This window comes from Athene cunicularia (genome assembly GCF_003259725.1).
Source record: "Athene cunicularia isolate RWA chromosome 3 unlocalized genomic scaffold, athCun1 chr3_part1, whole genome shotgun sequence".
Lineage (NCBI taxonomy): Eukaryota > Metazoa > Chordata > Aves > Strigiformes > Strigidae > Athene > Athene cunicularia.
Window position 1 is genome coordinate 119,784,164 of NW_020799097.1, and position 12,457 is coordinate 119,796,620.

Below are 12,457 nucleotides of genomic sequence, written 5' to 3' on the forward strand. Positions count from 1 at the left end.
ACATGTAACCATTCCAGATCACCTTTTCTATAGCTTGTGTAAGTCTATTAAAATCAGATTTGCTCTAGGCAATAAACCAGCCTAAAGCTGAAATCCTGACTGTGACCTTTTTGAAAGATGTAAAGAATTTATTAGAAAAAGTGTTGCCGTCCCTTTGGCAATGTCACAATTAATTATCCTTGTGACATTGTATATCCAGCATGTATATTGCCATCGAACGGCCAGAACAAACTAAAATGCATCCTGTTATTCCCTATTTCACGTAGAAACTGTTTTAATGCTAAGCAGATATTGTTAATTATAGAAAAGGGGAAAACAGTGAAAATTTACTGCAAAACTCTAAGGCAGGTGTAGTCATACATTTCTAAATCCATTGTTAATCCAGCATTTTAACTTCTTCTAAAATGTTATGATGCCTACCTTCTGATGCTCTTTTAAGCTGGGGGTTTAACCAGAAAAACAGAACTAGGAAACAGTTTATCTACAGGTGAATTGTAGCTGATCTTGTGATTGTTTAAGGTGAATTTTACCTGCTGCATCTAGATATATGGCTTAGCGTTAAGGGACTGATAAAGAGTTGTTCTGTCAGCTCTACTTAAACTAACCTCATTACTCTTGGATTCTTCCCTGAGGCTATTTCTACCCCATTTTGTATAACTAGAGCAACATGAAGAGCCTGAAGTCTTGCAGAGACTTTTTTTTTTTTTTTTTTTGTCTAAGTAGCTGGCTTTCCTTGTACAAGAAACTCACAAAGTTGACCAATTAAATTGCCAGAAGAAGCATTTTATTATTAAGGTCTGAGAAGGAATATTCGAGGTGTTTCTTTTGTGTTTTTAAATCTGTTATGATAGAACTATTTTTGGGTAACATTTAATGTTGTTTAATTTTTTGGGTTGAAGTTAAATATGGGAAATGATCAATAAATAAGACGAGTGTCTAAAAACAAATCACAATGAAAATTGTTTTGCTATCCTTAGGGAGACAGTCTATAATGATATTTTCAGAAACTAGACTACATATTTTGTACATGGAAAGCTGTTACTGTTTCACAAAGTACAGAAGCCCTTTATGATGAACACAGTATTTTTCTTGCTGTTTACCATGCTGTTTACCTGTCCAGAAAAGTTAACATTGTTTTCAAATGAAACTTAAGCAATGTCCAAAGAACTGAATTATTTAATAAATAAACACTGGTTTCAGGTGGATTGTATATTAATAAACCTGTTTATTACTTCACATGCAAAGCATCAGCAAAAAAAGGTTCAGTCTAAAATATGTGCAAGTCTCCAGCAGAAAAAGATCAACAATAAAAAGCTTGGGAAGAGCAGCCTGTGATAACACTGTTTATAGATGAGAACCTTCTTTGATATAGCTTCTTATTTAAAATAAAAACATTGAAATGCAACTGGATTTAGGTGTAAAATGAGATGGTATTTCAAAAATTCACTACTAAAATATCTGGAAGCAAATATTTGATAAGCTCTTCTTATATAAATCACAGCTACAGCTTAACACTTGAAATGGAACTCATTTGGTAAGTGGTGTCTTCACAAATCACTTCTAAGAGATATTGATTCGGATACTAAAAATGAGCAGATCCAAAAATAAGGATCACTTTGCAAAGCGTAGCTGTACTCAAATATTGTGGGGCAACTCTAGCTGTATTTGGTGAATTGCCATTTCCACCTGATTGCTTGTTTAAGAACCTGGACTCATTTATCAGTCTTGGAAGTACTTTTCAGTTTCTTGCTCTACCAGCAGCAGGATATAAAGACACTGACATCATATGGTATTAGATGTAATGCTTACTGCTATTTTTTTTTCCAGTAACAACGATCTATTTCACCACAGTAATGTTGTTATAACATAATTTTAAGAATTTTATTGAAAACTTTCAACCATCACGTGAGAGAGCACTTACTGTAAGAAACAGTTTTTTACACTCAGGACTTAGAAATTGGCTCTCCTTTGTTCTACACATCAGATGCTCTGCATTCAAATGTGTTTCACTGACTACTTATGTACTGGTGACCAGCTACCAGAGAGAAGGACAGAAGAGGAGAGATGTTTGTGGCTCAACTACTTACCAGTAAATCCATCAGTAGTAAGACCTGCAGTTGTGGGAGGGAGCACGATTCCTGTGAGGTCCTGGGGCCAACCAGGCAACATATCCCATGGATGGTCCTGCTCCTCCCTGAGCGCATGACACCGTGGCTGGGCTTTGCTGCTGTCAAGTGCAGACCTGACATATCCTGCTGCTTCTGTTTGACAAGTCACTTGGGTGGCCGGGGTTGGCCAGCCAAATTGTGCAGGCTGCGCTCTTAAGTGTGTAGGCTTATTTCTTCAGCACCTCCTGCGCACGTAAGCTTCTCTGTGGAAGCTGCCCTCCAGAGACCTGTTTCTATTCTTTCTCACCACTCTGGTCATTTACAACAGCTGTAGGTGTCTCCACGGCTATCAGCTGATCTCTCCCTTGCTCCTGTCTGCTGTTTCCCCGAGTATTATTTCGGTGTCCAGATGGAACAGTAACCCTCTAAGCCAGGGCTCAACAACAAACACGCGTCCCTACGTGTGCCCCAGAGAGTGATTAGAATCACTGTCACTGCTTTGTAATCTTCCAGCTGTGGCAGGCTCTGCAAGTGGTTCCTACAATCCCGTATCGACCACGCTGTTTGCTGAAGGATGCCTGCGTCCAGGAAACTGGGGATCCGTGTTTGATCCCCAAAACAGTGACTGAGCCTCGCTTCCTGATATTGCGCAGTTACATGCACGTAAGCGATAGATGCTCCTTTCTGCCAAGCTTGGCATTACTGTGGCACCCAGGGGATAATTAAACCAGGATCTCACTCCGGCTGGCCCCCACAGATCAGTTGCGGTCATTCCAGCTACCACCACAGCTTGCTTTGAGCCTCCTGAAACCTGCTTCCCAGGTAGGCCCGGCTCCAAAGGTTCCCTCAACAGTGAATGCATGGGACTGCTGCCTATCCACACTACCTTTAAATAACTGGGTGGGTGCAGTCTGGGTGTTAGGAAAAAATAATGATATTTAAGGCAATTTTTCAAATTTATTAAGAGAGATAATGTCCCTATTTATAACTGTGCAGCACAGTTTGTGACTGTGTTAGAGGGACTAAACCTTCATCCTGATAAATTGTACTTTGAGATGCTTTTACTTGTTTTGAAACATTATTTCTTGGTGCTTTTCAAAAAATGTTTTCTGAAAATAAACAAATTACCAGTAAGAGAGTATATTTTACTATAGAACTGTTCTGTTTCTATTCAAATAATGTATTTGGGAGATGAATTTTCTTAATTTGCTGACTAATAATGTCATTCTTTTTCTTTAGAGGTAATTCTAACACCTTAATAACCCTGTATGATACTTATTAAAATAGAAGAGATTAAATTCTAATGAGCACACTACAGACGTCTTCTTGAAAGGGCTTCCAGGAAGGGATCACTATAAGAAAAAAAGATTAAATTTATTTTCTGACCTATAACAAAAGGGAGAATGTAGTATAGAGCTGTAAGCACCTACATGAATAACCATAAATTGTGTTTCCCTGGTTAGGCAGCCATTTATCCCCTAGAATGCTATGCGTGAGCGGGCAGAAAGTCTCCATTTTTCCCAGAATAGGTGATTAAGAGACTTTGCTATACATTAGCCTTAACTGTACTACTACTTGTATATAAGTTCTGATGGATTTACAAGGAGGACATCCGGACCTTTGTCAAGCTTGTAGATAACCCACAGAAGAAGATACACAATGCGAACACCTTCTGCATTACTGTACAATCAGAAAATGACCTGGTGGGAGGAAGGTGGCATCATAGAGCCGTGGCAATAAAATCTTGGAAATCCTTGGAGACCAGATCACGGAGAATGGGCTGTGACCATCACTGTAGTCCTACCCGGCTCATAGCAGGAGTGAAATGTTTTGTTTTAATCCCTGATTTCTCTAAGACTGTTAGCACCTCGGCTTTGGATTCACTGTAATAAATTCTGTATCCATGGTAAATAATGCACACTCAGTTGAAATAAAAAGAGTTTTTCCTGGTAAGTTCAGTACCAGCAGAATAGAGCTCATAATATAGTTCTTGACCAGCTTGAGGAGGGAAATATAAACAAACCTGTGTCCTACAGATCAGGAAATACTTGTGGATGATGGTTTACTATTAAAAAGATTAGCACTGATTTGGGGACATTAGGAAAAGCCGTTAGTGTACTAGCAGCAAAAAATATTGTAACAAGGTGAAACATACATTGAAGCTAAAGGTGATGAGTACTATAAAAACAAAGTCAGAATTAAAGCATGGAGGAACTGTGATGTAAATATCCTACTTTCTTAGTATATCATATACTATAACACTAATGATACAATAACATGATATTTAGTAATGCAAAGCAGTAAAATACAGTTGATGGAGAGGACATTTTAATTACCAGCATTTGGGCTGGGTATTATTGTGAATCTCCTACAAAACCTGTACTCCCAAATTATGAACTAATTTTTGCCGAGTGATATATCATAAATAAACTAAAACCAGTACACACAAACTGTTATAATACCCAGGTGATCAAAGGTAAAGCATTTATATTACATTACTGTTTTCCTCTCGCACCAAACAAATAATTTAGAACAACTTAGTTGAGAGGAAAGTAGTGAAGTAGATGTGGGATATATTGCATTAAGATGAAAGAAACGTATAAGAAAAATGTAGAGATGCTTTTGCAGTGCTGGAAGCATCATAAGAAAAGGAGCAGGAGTATGTGTTGTATTAAAGGGGATAAAAATAGAGTGTACTACTAATGGAAAGGTGAGCAATAAACAACATCTTAGGTGAAGTAAACAATGCAAGAGAAGACAAGAGAGTAAAGTAAAACTAGAAATAAAAATAAGATGGAAAATAACCATGCCATTGCTTAAACAAAGTTGAAAGACATCCTCCCCACACTTTTTTTTTTTTTTCTGTTGGACTGCACACAACCAAAAAGATATCGTTCTTTACCTAAAAGCCATGCAACCCAGCGTGAAGACCAAGGCAACAGACAAAATGAATGCAGTGCAAGAAAGGTATAGGATAATGGCGATATGCTCGTACAATTTTACACATTGTGGTACATCAGTTCATTGAATCAAAATTCTTTTTTTTTTTTTTAACTTGACTGTAGGTGAAAACATAAGAAGGATGATGTTAAACTTCAGCCAATCTGGCAGAGGTTGCGTCAGGTTGCCCAGAGAGGCTGCGGATCCGCTATCCCTGGAGGTTTAGCACCCAGCTTGTAAAAACTCTGAATGCCCTGATGTGAATTCAGTGCAACCTTGCTTGAGGCAAAAACTTGAAGTAGAGACCTCCTGTGCATCCTCCAGCCAGGGTGAGTTTGTGATTCCTTAATTTGGTACAGGCTATGATTCTGTATTCATCACAAGCGCTACCAACTGGGTGGTAATGAACTGAAATGTGCCTGGAGAAGACATTTGCCTCCAATCTACAACAGGTCCATAGGAACTGAGGAATTTAAACCCGAATCAATCAGAAATGGCGAGAACAGATAGCCATGAATAGGTGGCATCATTTGGAGGGGGGAAAAAAAACACAAAGAAACAAACCTACCAGCGAAAGAAGAGATTGAAAAGCAAAGAGTTGAAAACAATTCATTTTTTTTCTTGTAACGTACAAACTAAATGTATATTTTTAGTGATTCCACTGATTTTGATGATACATGATATCTTAAAAATAGTAAGATGTATAACATTTACATTCAAGACAGCCCAGCTTTCATCATGAAGTATTTTGTACTTGCTTTGCACTATATATAATTTTAAAATTTTGACTTGTCTTTCCAATTCTTACATCTTTTATCTCCTCTCTGTGCTCATTCTTTCAACTCTCTTAGCTTGCTTTTTTTTTTTTTTTTTTCCCCCTGTCTGGCTACAAAGTTGTTGTAAAAGACAAAACAGATAAAATAGGAGAATTATGAAAGTGGATGTCCCCTCTTGTGAGATCTAGATTTTCTCAGTGGAATATATATGACCTTCTTTCATTTTTGACACTTGAAAGCTTTCTTCAATAATGTCATTTCAGTCTAATTTTATACAGTCAGCATGTTAGATGTCTTTTTAAAGTACTCCCATCTTTTATTGTTTTTGGCAACCAATTAGTTCCCAGACCAACTAGTCCCAGTTGCTCAGCTGTATACTGGGGATTTGGCATAATAGCATGTTGGAATAAATCACTCGCCTTCTGCCCCTTGCAGTCTTAAAATACAAATCAACGCCCAGATGTAGAAGTGTGCAGTGACAATGGAAGAACCAAAACAACAAAATGCATCTGTTTACCTCTGCTTATAGTCACCCCACATAAACCTTCCTAATACCAGGATGTTGTTTTTCTGGAAAGAAAAGAAGCAATAATTTAAGGAATTTTATAATTGGGAAATATTTCTACTACTATTGTAGATTAATACTATGCTTTCCTCTGCTAGATCTGATCACATTTAATTATCTTCTGTCCTTGCAAAGCCACTTGATGATGTGACTCTCTTGATTATAAAAAAGTTGTACACAGCAGAGGTCAAGTTCCCAACAGTCATGCAGTACGTCACTGGTGCTGGTTGAAGTCAATAGAATTACTTTTATGTACTTCCAGTCTGAGCGCATGGTTAAGCCCTGTTTTTTTTCTTTTTTTCTCTGTTCTTCTGTATTGAGGTCACTCTGACTGTTTCATTCTATTTGTGCTTTCAATCTACATTTTTTGTAGAGGACATTGTAGGCTGAGCAGGAATTCCACATTTTCAAGTGGCACACTGAAAAGTGATTTCCTGCTTAAAAGTTTTCCCTTTTATTAAGTACTTTCTGGAATACATCTTAGTTCATTCTGATACAGTATGACTCAGACTAAAAGGTAGTTCTGTTTCCAGCAGCCACTGGCAGAGGCCTGCAAAGGCTTGTGCAAGCACCACCACCACAGCTACAAACATCGGAACTGTGGCAAACTCCCTGGAAGCTGCCATCAGGGTGCCAGTTTGGCATTCCACTCCCCGCTCCACTGAGTCAGCTCCAAGGTGGGACACTTTGCTTTTCTTCCTCTTTTCCTCTACGAGCCAGGAATAGTGCCAGGAGCAGAAGACATTTTCAGTCTAGATCAACTGCTGGGTTTTTTTTAACCTTGTATTTTTATCTCTTCCATATGATGCTGATCCCAGAGAGGAGCCCAAGTTGAACATTCATGTGTTGTTTCTGAGTCTTCTGCTGCACATAAAAATTCAGGTCTGTGAAGGTTCTTTTGGAAACTCTGGAAAACTCCTTTACCTTTGCGAGCATGGATTTCGATCATAGGATATGGCTGGTGGGAACGGTAACATTCCCCATATTGTAGCAGTCAGCTACAGCGCAGTAGCCATTGTGATAATTAAAACATGAATCAGTCTCACACATAATTACACCTGATGCTTCTGAACTGTAATTAAGTTTTAGGACTCCCGCAAACTTTGGGAACATGCTCCATTCGTTTGCCTTGTAAGACCAAAGTGTGTTAGGATACTGTTGTGTTGGAGCTACGTTTTCCAAAATAATTGACTTAAAATAGGTGACTTCAGAGGATTTAGAATTGCTCTTTTACAGTTTATGATGCTCTAATAAATCAAATTAAGACGAGTGTATATCTAAATAGTAGAAAATAAGTATTAATTGTCAGAAGAGTCACTTAGTAATGTGTATATATTAGATTAATTGAAGAATTATCTCAAATTATTTTGTGTTTAATATTTTATTTACTTACTATCAAAACTGACCATTTCCAGATACCAGTATAACGTTAGTGATTAAACTGAAACACTATGCATCTGACTACTCATGAAATAGTATTGTTAGTAAATCATATTAACAAACATATCAACAGTACAGAAACATTCTTCTTCTGTTTGTTTGAATAGTTATCACATTATTTGATGGACCAAAATCTGTTTCACTGAAAAAATGGATAAAATCATCAGAGCTGGAAGAAACACATGAGTATAGTGCCTTTCATCTTTCTCTCCGATCACCCAGTTGGATAAATGGGGCTTGTAGTTACCTGCCTCTTCTTTACTTCATTTGCTCAAGGCAACAAACAAGAGAAATTACACGTAACAGTTTATCAAATGTTTGTGGTCACTTAATTCCCTCCCTACCTGTCCATATTCATCTTTTTATTAACAGAAAGTTGACCCAGGTGAGCTAGTAGATTGAAAGGGCAAAAGGTCGGATGTAACTGTCAAATAAAAGATGGATGATGTGCATTTTAGGTTTTAAATGCACTTTAGTGTATCTGAGAGTGAATTTTCTAATAAAAGGTGACATTTTACCAACGATATTGTCAAAGCCTTGTGAAAAGAACTCAGAGCAGTTCTAGTATGTGATATGAATGGACAGGAGAGAGACTTTGTGGATAATCTACGGGGCTGTAAGTTTGCATTTGAATTTCCTGTGGTGGAAGCGTGAATCAGCACAGAATTTAATCAAAATCAGTAAGACCATGCATAACACACAGGTTGCTGCACAAGCAAGCTTTGATCTGTAAGAATAACATTGGTTGAACTACATTTTTATTAAATATAAATAATTTATAAAGCCATTTTAGATTTTTATATTGCTGTGTTATTGGCATAATAAACCAATTTTCTTTAATAGCTACTGAAATTAATACATTTTAAAATGTACCTTCACATACATGAGGAAGGCATTTTCTCCTAACATGTGAAACTGTCCATAATGTACTGTTACTTTTTTTTTAGTGAGGTAGAAATTGAGGAAAGAATCCCGATTTAAGTTTCCATTAAAATTTTTTATCAGTTAATTACATTTATATTATGAAAGTTCAAAAACATTTAACATTGTCTTAAGATATCTTGATTTCATCTTTAACTTTTTCACTGTATTCAGTGAAAAGTTGAATAAACAGCATAAACACCAATGAAATAAAGGACTGCTTTCCATTGTACACAATGAAAAGGACTGCTTACTGTCATTTTAATTTCTCTTAATTTCACTTCTTTTTCTTTCATGCCCCAGCACTTAACTTTGTAACAGTACAAGAAGCTCTTGAAATGAATTCATAATCAAGACAGTTTCTAAAAAAAAAAAAAAAAAGGGGGCCGGAGAAGAAAAAACAAAAATATTTTGTGTTAGATGAGATTAAAAAATCTTTTAGGTAAAAAGATTTAAAAATTTGTTTACCTATGGATTCTGTTTGCACTTTGCGTACTATTTTGTTGGTTTAGATTTTTATAAAATAATAAAGGAAATAAAAATACAAAAAGTGAAAAATGAGGTAAACATGCCCATACAGTCATTACTGCACATTGTTTGTTTGATTTTTTTTTTTTTAATAATGGAAACAAACAAACAAACAAAAAAAGCAACTAAACAAACATACTTTTTTTTGGGTAGCATTTACTGCAAATAGAAGAGTGCTTTTATCTGTATAAATATACTTTGTGAAGTATAAGGAAGTAAGAATTTATTTCAGGTAACTCATGTACCATGACCTTTGAACTGAGCATACCTTCTTTTCAGGTTACGTGTAGTTCATAGGCATATTTTAAACTGTTTCATGGGGCAGTGACTTCTGACAGTTGATATAAATCTTCTATAGTAGTAGATATAAATTTTCTTCTCATTAAACATGGAGAAGTTCATCGTCCACCAGTGCAGGCTCTGGCCCCGTGTTCTGTTGTGTTCATCAGTCAGACATGTCTAAGTGCCCTTCCCTCTTTTGCAGAGAATTTTCCAAATGTTTTTAAGACTACCCTGTTCTGGAACAGCCCACTTCCATTCCTGTCTTCTCCATTTCTCCACCGACTAATATTTTTATCCTTCCTTTAAGATCCGTGTCTCAGACTGCCATTCTCCTTCCTCTCACCGCAACGGACCTCCACGGAGCTGTTGCTTATCCAGTGGCTACAACCTGCTGCCTCCAGGGACCTAAATCTCCTCGGCTTTACCCCGCCATCGGCTCAGCATGTGATCTGCTTTTATTTTGGTCAAGACGGTCAATGACGATCGCAGTGCTGTGTGTAGGTGCTTAGTGCTAGTTTGGTTGGATGACCCAGCAGTTTGAATTGAAGCTCAAGCTCTCCTTTGGTACATCTATTCACTTAAATAGTGTAGTATTCATTCTTGTGTTAATTTACATTTCCTATTATATCTCTAACAGGAACTCTCTAACCAGTTAGTACTTTATCCATAAGTTAAATGTTCATTTTACAGCTATTAGTAGAAACCTTTATTCTGCCCAGGCTATATATCTCTTAAATGCTATTTTTGGACATGTCCCAGTTTTCCTGTAGAATGTCACCAGTGCATTCTCTAGGCCTTGGATGGGCTAAATACACCCAGATCATGAGACAAATGCCAATTTCTTATCAGTCTCGGTTTCATGCTCTTTGTTTCAGCAGAAACTTTTTAAGCCTTCTGAGCATTGCCGTAGCCTACCATGTATACAGCTCTCCACAGTTTTCTCAGAAAAACAACCTCATGTTTTGCAGCCTGATTGGTTTTCATCCAAGTACTGAAATGCTGCTTTTTAGATAAATTTTCCCACCACGTGTGATACTGCTGATCACTCCTCTGGTTTAAGGCCTCCAGAATCTACAAGCGTAAGCAGCAAAGGACAAGTCACACTCATATTGAAGTCAGTGACGTAATTTCTTTCTGCTTCAGTGGAAACAACTGTACCACCAGCAACTGAGGAAAAAAAAACCAAAAAAACCCAATGATAATTTCTTATTGGAATTGGAATGTTTGTACACTTCTATTTTTAAGCTGAAGTTTTTTTCTCCATCTTTTATCTGGTCTTACATTTTGGTACTGGTATAAACATCAGGCTTCATGTTTTTCCTTTTATGTAAATACTTTCTTTGCGTATTTTCAAAAATTATGGTTATTGGAGCTGCTTTTACAAATGAAACTGAAGAATGTGTGCAGATGCCCTGTATAGGATTAGTTAAGTTTTCTCTCTTCCCACTTCTCGTCCAATAAACATTGATTTATAAAATGTGGAAGATCCCACAAGACACAAGAATATTCAGTAGCTTGGTAAATGTGCAGTGATACGGGTTGAAATATTTGCTCCCCATCACACAAGCAAGCATGATCTGAACTCTTTTTTTTTTTTTAATGCCAGTTTACCTGTTAGGTTCTCTCTCATTTTTATTATCAAGATGAGAAAACTGGGCTAACAAAGCACATCACCCAGGCAAAATGAAGAAATGAAGACAGGAAATAATAATATACCCTTAGGAGGTGATCTAATACAAATATTTAAATATGAATTGTAACAGGGAATCTTAGTCTGTTTTTTAACTCGTTACAAGGTAAACACTGAACACTCTCGCATCAATATGTGTGGTAAGACTAAGGATTTGGCTGTAAGGAATTGTACCATGACCTAAGATTAATGATAACAGTAGAGGTGTTAATGTGTTTGTCAATCAGAAACTATGAGGAAAGAAGTTGAAACGTTGCTGTGTTGGTCCTCACCTTTCTTTGTTAGAGGTCAAGCAAAAGGAAAGCCTGTTCTTGATTGGAAGGTGCATGTAAGATACTCTCTGTATGATTTACCTGAAGTGGTCCATTTTCCGTGTGACTTGACTTCACCCAGGCATCGACATCTCACCGTGGATGGCTCTTTATAGGTAAAGTTGTGCTGGTTCATAAGCATTATGAGGCAGGTGAAGGCCATGAGGTTATCCTTTGTCACCCCAACCCCTCATAACTCCCGGGAACCTTCAAGTGAAGCACCTGCCAGCACCCACTGTGTTCTGGGGCCAAATCAGTTCACAGAATCATCCAGGTTGGAAAATACCTTGAAGATCCAGTCCAACAATTAACCTCACACTGACCATTCCCAACTCCACCAGATCCCTCAGCACTGGGTCATCCCGACTCTTCAACCCCTCCGGGGATGGGGACTCCGCCCCTGCCCTGGGCAGCCCCTTCCAACACCCAACAACCCCTTCTGGAAAGAAATGATTCCTAAGAGCCAGTCTAAACCTGCCCTGGTGCAGCTTGAGGCCATTCCCTCTTGTCCTGTCGCTTGTTCCTTGGTTCAAGAGACTCATCCCCAGCTGTGCACCCTCCTCTTCACCTACACGAGGAAGGCCCTTTACCTTCATGCGCACACAAGTGAAGTTAAGAGGATCTGTACAGCTGCAGGGAAGCTTCTCTATGTGTTTATTTAGTGTACAGAAGTTTGCGTGTTTATTTAGACGAGGAAAAAATTAATCTCAGGAAGGAGGAGGGAAACCCTGAGCTTGCCCGGCTGCAGCCGCGAGCGGCCTTTTTCCCCGCACCGGTGCGGGGAGACGAACGGAGCCCCCCGCACCTACGTTTAAACCCACCCCGGCAGCAGTTTCCCCCGGGAGGCTGCCGGGGGAATCCCGGCAGGCGATGGCGGGAGGGAGCGCTCGGCCCCC